This window comes from Erinaceus europaeus, chromosome 7, assembly GCF_950295315.1.
Source record: "Erinaceus europaeus chromosome 7, mEriEur2.1, whole genome shotgun sequence".
Lineage (NCBI taxonomy): Eukaryota > Metazoa > Chordata > Mammalia > Eulipotyphla > Erinaceidae > Erinaceus > Erinaceus europaeus.
The window spans coordinates 61,061,584-61,074,768 of NC_080168.1; the positions used below are offsets into that span (position 1 = coordinate 61,061,584).

At 39.0% G+C, this 13,185-nt stretch overlaps 1 protein-coding gene across 6 annotated transcripts in view; it reads right to left on the reverse strand.

Annotated features, from left to right (window-relative positions):
- SOX5 (SRY-box transcription factor 5) overlaps positions 1-13,185 on the reverse strand; it is a 1,357,610-nt gene that overhangs the window by 563,151 nt on the left and 781,274 nt on the right. Inside the window, exon 1 of one of the 6 annotated variants that reach the window (XM_060194520.1) lies at positions 238-381. The exons of the other annotated variants lie outside the window; for them this stretch is intronic. The gene's annotated coding sequence lies outside the window, so the exon portion shown is untranslated. Of the gene's footprint in view, positions 1-237; positions 382-13,185 lie in introns of those variants that run through there. 6 annotated transcript variants of the gene reach the window in all.

The following is a 13,185-nucleotide window of genomic DNA, read 5'->3' on the forward strand; positions in this document are numbered from 1 at the left end:
TGAAATGCATAGAGAAGCATGCAGAATGACATAATGCTTTAGAATGATTTCTGAAACCACCTCTCCCCCGTATCCAAAAAGAAATATGAAAGAAGGAAAGAGTAGAAAATGATAGTGTGAAGAAACTACCCAGTGTGTACTCTTCATATATAGAGAGCTTTAATCAGTTTCCAGAAGCAACAACTACGGAAAGCTCTACCAAAATGTAACAGAGGAAGACAGAGATAAATGAGTCACCAGATCTATGACTGTGGAAGTTTCTTCAGAACAGAACATGTGCCTTGAGTCCCCAGGAGCTCTGCCAGTGGTAGAGACGTGGAGTTCAGCGGTCCTCAGTGTTTCTCCCTACCCAGGCCTTCCTGTCTCCTTCTAGAGCCTTGACTTGCCACCTCCAGACACCAAGGGTCAAAAAGAGAAAAAGCTTTGCTGTGATTATTCCCAGTGACCTATGGAGCAGAATTTCATCACAATCCTGTGACATGTGACTGGGCATGGGGAGTTTCAGAGTTTCAGCTCCAAAAATCCCAAGGAGGGCTCTTCCCTTTGTGAAACTAATTACACAACCCACCATTGCCACATTCTTGAGGTCTATTGACATAATGGGAACTTCAACCCCCACTTTGCTTTGTATTTTTTTTTTTTTTTCAAAAAAAGCAAACAATCAGGTGGCATCTAATATAATCCAAGGAAAGGAAGATTAAGAGGGGGAAAAAAAGGAGCTGTTTTTATTTTATCCACTGTCCATGGAAAGAAATTACATAGTTTTAGATGTGTAGCACAATGGAAAGTAACTGAACTTTGTACTACTCACTCTGCGTGGTACGTAACAGAAAATGAACGCAAGCCAGTTTGTTCACTCCTTATAAGTATTCTAAACCAGGGTTCTTTCCTCAATTTTTTGCAAGGCTGTAGTCCTGTTTACAAATGTATATCAGGCTCAACTACCATTTTTAAGTTACACAACTTCCTGGATTATTATCTGAACATTCTCCTTAGAATCTTAAGCAGTTATTCTCACACTGATCACTGACCCTCAAAACTATGGATAGTTTACTTAATGTTCTTCTGAAAAATAACATCTATTTGTTACACAAACGATTTAATCATAGTTTTATTTGGAAAGAAAATTCAGGACTTTTTCTTTCTCCCAGACCCCTGGTAGGATTAAAAAAAAAATCTCATTTCTAATGGAAAATAGTATAGTAAAAAATGTGAATAATCATGGAAACTGTGAGTTTACCCAACACATGTGAGTCACTTACAGCCCCAGAAGAAATGACACCTCCCAAAACAACATAGGGATTCAAAAAGAGATGATGATTTGATGGTTTTTCCCGTGTCTAAGTAAAATTGGCTATGACTAAATAATTTCTCAATTGCTAGACTAAAACAAGCCAAAACAAATAGCTTTTAAAACTTTAAAGTATATTGTATAGTGTAGACTGTTCAAGGTCTTGTTTAAGTCAACACTGGACAGATAATACTGACATGAGTTGGATGCAAAAGGGCTATTCTTGAATTCCCTGATAACAGAAGCAAACACACACACACACACACACACACACACACACACACACACACACGACATTATTATAGCCAGAAAAGTAGATTAAAAATAAGTCATATTTCCTGTGTATTTTAATGAATATGATACAGCTAAGATTCATAATAAAAAAGAAAATAAGTACTTGAGCTAATTTGCAAAATGTTATTTTCATTTATCTATTTTTTTTCACCAGAGCACTGCTCAGCGCTGTTTTGTAGTGGTGGGGTGGATTGAGGAGCCCCAGGCATGATAGTCTCTTCATAACCACTATGCTATCTACCCAAAAATGTGTTGTTGTTTTTTTTTGTTTGGTTTAAGGATGACAAGACAATCACAGAATTTTCAGATCAATGAAAATGGATCCAAATCCCATGACATATGCATAATAATTTCCCTACTCCTTTAAAGTCTTTCATATTTTTCTAAGGATATGAAAATATGAGGTAAATGCAATGAACATATTAAATGCAAACACCAAAACTTAAGCAAGGAAACACCATTCATTTGCTTAAGAAACTTATCAAATACTCATTGTGCCCAAACCAGAAATGCCTCAGTACTATAGAAAGCTAAAACTATTCAGATACAACAGGAGAGAATACTTGCTTCCTAACCTCACCGATCTTAATCTTATAATGGAAACTATGCATACACATCAAATTGTATTATAAATTTAGTTCATGCCAATGTGATCAAACATTACACTTTGCCCTACTTCAGTCTGGTGAGTATTATCATCCCAGGAAGATTAAAAATAATTTCTCTATCATACATGCATGATAAATACTGAATATTTAATACACAATTAAGAATGTACTTTGAGGTAAATTTATGTCACTATCATGCAGAAAACATATTTCTACATACTATATCTGTAGTGTTATATAAGTGAAAAGCGTCCTGAAATGAGTGCAGCCTAGAATATTCCCAGCTGTGACCACAGACTGTGAGCTCAGACTGGCAGTGATGCAGAGGTTATAGAGGCTCTTGTGCTGAATATGAATTTATATGGATCCTAGGTCAGATCATAAACTGGTAAACTTTTAATGGTATTTATAAGGTTTCTTGATGTTTGGGAACTTCTCTCTTCCCTAACGCAGCTTTCTAGCCCTATTCTCAACTCTGACACCACCTTCTCAGACAATATTTTCAGTCTACCTGCAGGTTAGCTATCAGGCTCACGCAAAAATTACTAGCCACAGGACCCTTGGAATATACCTAAAATTGACTTCCTAGCTTCTTCCAGCATGAAAACCCCTAATTTCATTGACTCTACTCCTACCTTTGGGCTCCAGTTTTTTAAACTATTTCTCCTGCTTTATTTCTTACTGCCTTTCAGTGGCCAATTTTCAGAAGCTACTATGATTCCATCCTGATTTCCCTGGGCAGATGACCTCACCAACGTGTCCTGGAACCCCACCTCCTCAGAGCCCCACCCCACTAGGGAAATATAGGGACAGGCTGGGAGTATGGATCCACCTGCCAACGTCTATGTCCAGCAAAGAAGCAATTACAGAAGCCAGACCTAATACCTTCTGTTCCTCATAACGAATTTTGGTCCATACTCCCAGAGGGATAAAGAATAGGGAAGTTTCCAATGGAGGGGACCGGATTTACAACTCTGGTGGTGGGAACTGTGTGGAATTGTACCGCTATTATCTTACAATCTTACTAATCATTATTATATCACTAACAAAAAATTTAAAATAAGTGAAAAGCTATTAGACTTGAAATGTCATCACGTACAACTATCACACATTTACCATATTGAAATTGTCAGAAAGTATACACAGGGTAGAAAAAGCTTCCTTGTATCAATGCTGCCAGTACATTTTCATAACTACCTTTACTTACTAGGACCTGCACAAGTTTTCTTTGATAGTTGAAAAACCCATTTTTTGTTGGCTCCTTGTTATTTTTTTGTTGGCTCCTTGTATTGGTCTGACCGATATATTTGTCATGCTTACTAAAAATCCCTTTAGTGTACACTTGAAATGTATACAGTGGCATAAAGCAATGCTATTGAATAGCAATATATACTTCCATACCACACTCATCACCAAATTTCTGTCCACATCCCCCTCCCCAAAAGAAGATAACCATTATAGTTCACAGAGTCTTAGTGATATGTTGGGTGGTTACCTCTCTTTCTCTCTTTTTATTTTTTTAATTATCTTTATTTATTTATTAAATAGAGACAGCCAGAATTTGAGAGGAAGGGAGAGATAAGGGGGGTGATAGACAGAGAGAGACCTGCAGCCCTGCTTCAACACTGTGAAGCTTTCCCCTTGCAGGTAGGGGCCAAGCTTCTTGTACATTGTAATGTGTGTGTTCAACCAAGAGTGCCACCACCCAGTCCCCCTTTCCTTTCATTCTCTCTCTTTCCTCCCCCTCTCTTTCCTTCCTTCCTTCCTTCCTCCCTTTCTTCCTCCCTCCCTTTTCTCTTTCTCTCTTCCTCTCTTTCTTCCTTTCTCTCCCTCCCTCCATTTCTTCCTTCCTTCCTCCCTCCCTCCCTCCCTCCCTTCCTTCCTTCCTTCCTTTCTTTCTTTCTTTCTTTCTTTCTTTCTTTCTTTTTCTTCCTTTCTTTCCAAATTATGTATTCCAATCCTCTAGATTTCACACATGAGTGAAACTATCCAGTCCTTGTCAGGAAAACAACTTTATAAAAAAAAAAAAACCCAAATATTGAACAGATTGCATATGATTCTAAAGTAAAAGTAACCCCCTCCCCTCCCCTTACCAATAATGAAAATAGACCGGTAGTATTTTAACTGGAAAATCTGGGTATCTAGGATCACTCTTGATTCTACATATGGGTCAGAAATAGCAGAGCTAATGATTCCAGAAGAACAGTTTGATGGTTCAGTGTGGGGGGGAGTGGGGTAGTGGTGGTGGGGAAGGTTGTCTAAGACTATTCCCCCCTATGCATTTCATAAAAGCTATTAAATATTTGTCAGCTGAATGAGACTTATCTTGCATATAGTTTTAGCTCTTCAGGCTACCCTAAACATTAAACAGAGTTGTCAAAATATGAATGCTAAAATTACAGGTTTCAGGTAACTGCTTATCTATGACATCATGTGCAATAAATCTGGTCAATTCTTGAATTCAGAAGGCAGAGAGAGGAAATAGTATTGGGGCATAGAAGACTTTTTAGAGATAACTAAACTATTTACGGTCCCACTGATTAATTTGAAATTTCTAAACTACAAATGTATATATATATATATATATATATATATATATATATATATATATATAATTTATAAAAAGGAAACACTGACAAAACCATAGCATTAAGAGTACAACTCCACACAATTCCCACCACCAGAACTCTGTACTCCATCCCCTCCCTTGATAGCTTTCCTATTCTTTAACCCTCTGGGAGTATGGATCCAAGTTCATTGTGGGATGCAGAAGGTGGAAGGTCTGGCTTCTATAATTGCTTCCTCGCTGAACATGGGGGTTGACAGGTCAATCCATACTCCCAGCCTACCTTTCTCTTTCCCTAGTGGGGCTGGGTTCTGGGGAATCGGAGCTCTAGGACACATTGGTGGAGTTGTCTGTCCAAGGAAGTCTGGTTGACATTATTGTAGCATCTGGAACCTGGTGGCTGAAAAGAGAGATATCTTTAAAGTATTCATTTGTTCTCTTTATCTGAGATCTGCTTATGAATGCATAATCATTTGACAGAAAAAATACTGTCTTATCTCTTCAAATGATAGGAACCTAATGGGAGCAAAATTTGAGAAAATATCCTCTGATAAATCCACAGAGTAGGTGAGATAAACAAGCAGAAAACACCTTACAGATTCATAAGTTTAAATTAGATGACACCATGGGCCGGGTGGTGGCACATCTGGTTGAGTGCACACATCACAGTGCACAAGGACACAGGTTCAAACTCCTGGTCCCCACCTGCAGAGGGAAAACTTCAATGGTGAAGCAGGGTTGCAGGTGTCTCTCTGTCTCTTTCCTTCTTTATCTACCCCTTTCCTTTTAATTTCTCTGTCTCTATCAGATAATAAATAAATCATAGACTATAAAAGGAGAAAAAAAAAGAAAAATCCAGATCAGAGAGGTGAAGTCACAGAAATCACACACACACACACACAAGTAAATAAATAAATAAGAAAGATATTTAAAGGCAAACAATATCAGTTTTAGGAATTATTGGTATTCTTAGTGATTCTAATAAGTATCCATTAAGTATAGCAAAATAACATCCAGATAATACCTTTAGGCATCATATGTACAAAAGAGTAGAAAAATAACTAAAGCTGGTAATACAAATTGTAGAAGTACATATATTACTCTGGAATCTGTCTTGTATTTTACAGTAGAATCCAGAGGTTACTAATTATTCAAATTTGCTACACTAACAAAATCTGGAAGCCTTTCTTTCTGACCAATTATAGCTCTCCTTGGAATGTGACTGACCAGAATCTCTTAGAAGTTTCTATATATAAAGTAATGGGCCCCTTGGAATATACCTAAAATAGACTTTATAGCTTCTTCCAACATGAAGACCCCAAACCTCATCTGCTATATTCTTACCTCTAGGTTCCAGATTACTAAATAATTTGCTCTGCTTTATATCTTAATGCTTTTCAGCCACTAAGTTGCAGATGCTACTATGATGCCAACCTGGCTTCCCTGGGAAGACAAATTCACCAATGAGTACTGGAACCCCACCTCCCCAGAGCCTTCCCCTATTAGGAAAAGATAGACATAGACTGGGGACATAGATCGACCTGCCAACACCCATGCCCAGTGGAGAAGCAATTATGGGAGCCAGACACCCCACCTTCTGCTCCCCATAAAGAATTTTGGTAAATACTCCCAGAGGGATAAAGAATAAGGAATCTTCCAATGGAGGGGATGGGACACAGAATTCTGGTGGTGGGAATTGCATGAAATTGTACTCCTCTTATATCTCACAATCTTATTGATCATTATTAGTAAAAATTAAAGTTTATATATATATAGTGTAGTTATATTCATATCCAATGTTCTCCATGTCCAAATGCTTGACTCCAAAATAAAAAATAAGAGTATTCTTTCATAGTACCAGTTGTTTCAGTGATAGCCAAGAACACTATATTCTACTATTTAGTTGTAAACCAATTAAAACATTTTATTTTTAGTGCTTTGATGGAAATATTTGATTTAATTGAACAATGTCTCCTCGATAACCCACCAACAGTTATGTGGCTTTTGTTATAATTTTTGTCTCAGACAAGAAATAATAATTATTATACTTATCATTGGTTGGAGACAGAGAGTGAAAGAGACCACAGCACCAAAACTTCAAAACTTTTTTTCAGTGCAGTGAGGTATGGGCTCAAACCTGGGTCTCACACATGGCAAAGCAGCATACTATACTATCCATGTCAGATATATTTTATTTTATTTTATTTTATTATTGCTATCAGGGTTATTTCTAGAGCTTGGTGCTAGCTAGCACTATAAATCCATCAGTCCTAGTGGTGATTTTTCCTTTTTTTTTTTTTTTTCTCTCTCTACTTTACTTGACAGAACAGAAAGGAATTGAGCAGGGTGGGAGAAGTAGAGGGAAGAGAGGTAAAGACAGACACCTGTAGTCCTGCTTCACTGCTTGTGAAGAGTCCTCCCTGCAGGTGGGGAGTGGGGGCTTGAACATGGGTCTGTGTTCTCAATTGTGTGCACCACTGCCTCTTAACTCCCTTAGGTAATTTTTCAACTGAAAAAAAAAATATGTTTATGGCAGAGGGAGAGAGAGAGAGAGAGAGAGAGAGAGAGAGAGAAAGGACTTAGCTCTGGTACAAGGTACTGACTAGGACTGGAGCTGGGATCTCTGGGGCCTCAGGAATACATGCCCTGAGCTATCTCTCCAGCCCCAGAAATGATTTCTAAGTTGAGTTTCCTCTTTGTTTATGACTACAATCATAGTGCTGGAATTTGAGTCCTGATTTTTCCTTTTTCTATACATAGAACCTTCAGCAAACATATTTCTCAAAGAATGCATTACTTAATATTCATCAAAGTTGGACTATCATAGCTCAGTATAAGTATCAGTAGAGGAGAGACTGGAACAGATCTGTCAATTATAGGGCAGACTCCAGGGATTGTGGTCCCACTCCAGCAGAGTCAGAACCGCCCTGAGAGTCACACTGCATTGCAGACTACCTCAAGAAGAGATGAATTGTCTCCATGGACTTTCTGGTTCATAAATTTCCTGTCGAAAGGAAGTCATTGTTTTTGTTTAAAGGAAACATCCTGGGTTAGATTAAGCTTAAGTCCCATTTTCTGTCAACGGAAGACAAAGCAGGGAGGTAAAAAGGTCAGTAAATATAAAAATGCCAAAAACCAGGCAGTATTTATGGGCACCTGCATGTTCAAGTTTAGAGGGTAACGAGAAAGAAAATACTCAACGGCCTAGGTAGTTTTCTCATTTTGTTTGAATGTTCCGTGTTTTGTGTAGGTATAGTATAGAGATGACTATATAATACATGTAAATGTCTGCCTTTGAAAATAAAGCTCAAGTCTCTGAAAGGCATCTTTCTTATGCAAGTCAAAGCAGGAGAGAGCTGGAGCAATCTTCTGCTCCACCTACCTAAGTCCCATTGTTCCAAGAGAATTCCCCTACTAAATTTCTTCAGGGATTGTGCAAGTATCTCCCAAATATATTATGGGAATTAACTTCCTTCCTTCCTTCTTTACTTTCTTTCCATCTCTTTCTTTTTTAAAAATCTTTTTTAATATATTTATTTTCTCTTTTGTTGCCCTTTTTATTGTTGTTGTAGTTGTTGTTGTTATTGATGTCACCTTTGTTAGATAGAACAGAGAGAAATGGAGAGAGGAGGGGAAGAAAGAGAGGGGGAGAGAAAGATAGACACCTGCAGACCTGCTTTATCACCTGTGAAGCAACCCCCCTGCAGGTGGGGAGCCGGGGGCTTGAACCAGGATCCTTATGCTGGTCCTTGTGCTTCATGCCTTGTGCACTTAACCCACTGTGCTACTGCCTGGCCCCTTTTAAAAAAATCTTAATATACATGTTTTGTACATCATACAATCCTGATTTCTATGAGTTTTCTTGGTAGATAGAGAAAATTTTTATTAAATCATTCACAAAAATACATTTGTGAGCTACAGGTATTTCTTGAACTTGAACTAATTCACTACCTGTTAGAAAAGGTGTGAGGGGAAAGTACTATTTTTTGTTTGTTTGTTTCCCTGGGTCTTTTCCACTAGTAATAAGAGAGAAAAAAACTAATTGCATAATATCTGAAGTTTTAGTATGTAAGGTCACTTTTAATTGGATATTATGACAAAGCATAGACATACTTCTTAGACTCAGGTTAAGAGTTAAATGAAAAGCACACATTATAAACACATAAAAGCAGACTAAGTATAAGGCCTTCTATTGTACACATTTAGATAAACTATTATATCAGCACTGCTAATTTATATAAGAAATAACCATTCTATTTAGAGGTGCAATCTTCCTTGGACAATTAATTGTTTTCACTAATACACATGTAAAGTTGTACATGCATAAATAACCTTGACCTATTGAATATATCTAGGTACAAAATATATTTACTAGAGTATTTCTCAGTTACTTAATAAGCAATTTTTATAAGTGAGATATTATGATAGATGCTGGAACACAAAGACATAATATCTATTCAAGAAGTTTAACTGAGCTAGTAAATACAGTACAATACTCTTACATCTATCTTAAAGATGTATGTTACGTACAATAATGGAATTATACACAGTGGATAGCAACAGTAAAATTACTGCTATATTTTCCATCTACAAGGCACAAGGAGAGTTTAGAAGATTACAAATTAAGATTTCCCTGCTTCTGAAAGCCATTCTCCCAAGGAGGCATGCATAGTCACTCTATTTGTGGTATTAAGTAGGTAGCCCTCAGGGGCAGTTCCACTGGAACAGTTCCATTTCCATCTGGCAACTTCTGACTGCATGATTCAAAAAGGTGAAATGATTTTGTATCCATTTGACATAAAAACTATTCCTATCTCCAGGTACAAACCAGTATAAGTTTTTGAAATTTTATCAGCATTCATGCATATTGCCACATATATATGTATCTTGTATCCAATAGGTCTTGAGGCTATTCTAACCCAATCACTATGTCTCAGAAGTCATGAGTACTCATTGAGAAGCTTCTGTTGAAGAAACCAATGACTGACTATCATGAAAGAGCTTGAGTGTAAGTGAAATACTTGTTATTATTTACTAAGTTTAGCTTGCTCTTAGCATGTGTTATATTTTCTCTGGATCTGAACTGAGCATCTTGAAGTTTCATGATGCTTCTGAACCAAATAGTGGATTTCAAACAAGTAAGATGAGCACAATGCCATGCTTGTATAGGATGGCCAGGAATTCAGCTATACACAGTTACTAAGGGAGTGGCTCTGGACCATGCCTGCATGGGATCAAATCAAAGGCACTATTCCTTATAAGCCATGAGCATTGAAGTGAGCTTTTTAACCATAAAAATAAGATCAGAGTGCCTCCTTTCAGCATTCACTGTCTTATCTATTAAAGGGAGTAAGGGTCAGGCAGTGGCACACCTGCTTAAGCGCAAAAACTAGAGTGTACAAGGACCTGGGTTCAAGCCCCTGGCCCTCAGCTGAAGGGGGAAAGCTCATCAGCAGTGAAGCAGGGCTGCAGATCTCTCTCTCTCTCTCTTTCTCTCCCTCGCCCTTCCCCCTCTCTCCCTCTCTCCTTTCCTTCTCCACCTCCTCCTCCTATCAATTTCTCTGTCTCTAACCAATAATAAGTAAACAAATAACAATTTTGAAAGGGGCAGGGGTAGATAGCGTAATGGTTATGCAAAGAGACTCTCATGCCTGAGGCTTCAAAGTCCCAGGTTCACTCCTCCACACCACTACAAACCAGAGCTGAGCAGTGCTTTAGTAAGAAAAAGAAAAGAAAGAAAGAAAGGAAAGGAAAGAAAACAGAAAGAAAAGAAAGCTAGATTAAAGGGAGTAAATATTTGAAATAACTTTAGATAATAAAGAGAACAGTAGATAATAAAGATTCCATTGGCATTTGTTGAGCAAATCTGCAATGATCTACAAGGCCACTTTTGGGTAGGTATAACCTGACTCAGTGCCTGCTTTGCCATGCTTGCAAATGAATCTACTCTGACACCCTGTGCAAAGCTTTGGTGCTGTGGCATCTCCCCTGTTCCCCTCTACTTCACCCCATCTGTCCAGCTCAGAGTGGTGAAACCCCAGCTATTACAACAATAACAAAATGAAAGGCAACTTTCTTAAAGAAGGGGCTAATGGAATGACAACCCTTCAGCTTCATTACTTGGGTGAGACCTTTACTTTCATAGTATACTCTAATTCCATCTCAGGTGGTTCACTTTCTAACAAAGTCCCAAAACCTAGGTATACACCAGTTTCTGTGAGAGAGAGCATATGTTCACACGTATCCATAAACTACTGCAAAATATATACCTGAAAGCAGAAGTACACTGGAGTTTGCAGTGAGTATCCCCCTAACACTTCCTCTCCACTATTCCAAGCTTTGGGTCCATGATTGCTCAACAATTTGTTTGGCTTTGTATGTTAACTCTCTTTTCAGTCACCAGGTTCTAGATGTCATCAGGATGCCGGCCAGGCTTCCCTGGACTAAAGACCCCACCAATGTGTCCTGGAGCTCAGCTTCCCCAGAGACCCATCGTACTAGGGAAAGAGAGAGGCAGACTGGGAGTATGGACCAACCAGTCAACGCCCATGTTCAGCGGGAAAGCAATTACAGAAGCCAGACCTTCCACCTTCTACAACCCTCAATGACCCTGGGTCCATGCTCCCAGAGGGATAGAGAGTGGGAAAGCTATCAGGGGAGGGGGTGGGATATGGAGATTGGGTGGTGGAAATTGTGTGGAGTTGTAACCCTTCTACCCTATGGTTTTGTTAATTTATCCTTTCTTTAAAAAAAAAAAGGGGGGCTAGTGGCAACAGCTATGAATGTCTACTGCAATAAATGCGCGAGTTCCTAGTTTATACAGATCTCTGCACATTTCAATGAGTAGTTCTGCCTTACTCAAAATTGCTCTGTACAGTTTTCATCCAGAAACTGAATTGATCAGAAGTCACAGGAAGCTTTCCAAGTCACAGGTGTGCGTTCAAGCTTCTGAGGCTCCCAGTCAGCTCAGGGGACTCTCCCCAGATGTTTCAATCCTATCCTTGGGATTCCCTCCTCAATTGGTCCAACAAGTATTTTTTTTGGGGGGGCTCTTAGTGGGGGGTGGGGGAATGGAGGAGGGGGAAGGTGCAGGGATAAGTATATCTTGTAAACGCTGGCATATTCCATAGGAGAGTCTGTGTCTCCTGTCATTCTGGCTGGTTTGGGTCTTGTCTGTATTCAAAGGAGGGTTGTGGTTGTGTCTAGCCCAAGCTGTCTGGGTTTCTGAGTTGAATGGTTTGCCCCCTCTGTCTCTCCCGCATTGCTTTTGGCTCAGTCTCCTGACAGGAAATGAGAGATTTATTTTATCTGGCTTGAACTACATTGTTTCTTCCTGACTACTGGTGTTACTTCACTCTAAATAACATGACTTTGTGCTCTCAGCCTGCCCAAGGTCAAAGCCTGAGGGTAATAGACACATTTAAGAGCAGGGAAAGGAGAACATAACCAAGGGGAGGATTCGATTCGGCAGGAGAGGATTACATAAAGTGGGATGCGAAAGTGAAACTTGCAGCAGGTCTGAATTTGCTGGCAGGGTCTAAACGAAACAGAAGAGCTGGGAAGAGACCCCCTTCCCTTCCAGATGTTATTGATTTAAAATGACACCCTGAAGTCATCTAGGCTCGAAATTCAAATTCACTTTTTTAAAAAGAAAGCATGGATTTTCTGACAATGGGATTTACAAACTGTACTAATATACATAGCATCCTAATTGTAGTGTGCTTTTTAAAAATTTCTTTATTAGGGAATTAATGTTTTACATTCAATAGTAAATACAATAGTTTGTACATGTATAACATTTCTCAGTTTTACATATAACAATACAACCCCCACCAGGTCCTCTGAAGGACCTGTATTCTCCCCCCACCCACCCCAGAGTCTTTTACTTTGGTGCAATACACCAATTCCAGTTCAGGTTCTACTTGTGTTTGCTCTTCTGATCTTGTTTTTCAGCTTCTGCTTGAGAGTGAGTGCTTTTTAAAAAGTTCATTTTAATATTTATTTGCCTGCAGGCTTTTTGCAGGTATGAATCCACTGCCCCTGGAAGTCATCCCCCCCCCCCTTTTATTGGATAGGATAGAGAGAATTCAGAGAGGAGGAGGAGGAGATAGGGAGGGAGAGAGAAAGATAGACACCCAAAGAACTGCTCTACTGTTTGTGCAGTTTCCCGCCTTTGGGTGGGGAGCTGGGGGCTCAAACCCAGATTCTTGGCACATGTCCTTGCACTTAGTAGGGTGTGCTCTTAAATGGGTGCACCACTACCCGCACCCCACCCCCCTTAACAGTTTAAATGAGGGATTGTTATAAGAACCCAAGGATGTCTCTTTGGTTTGCATCCAAACACAGAAGAATTGTGACATTGCATATAATCAATACAGTCAAATTAATTATCAAAAAAAGAGCAAACTTGATAATGCCACCTCTAA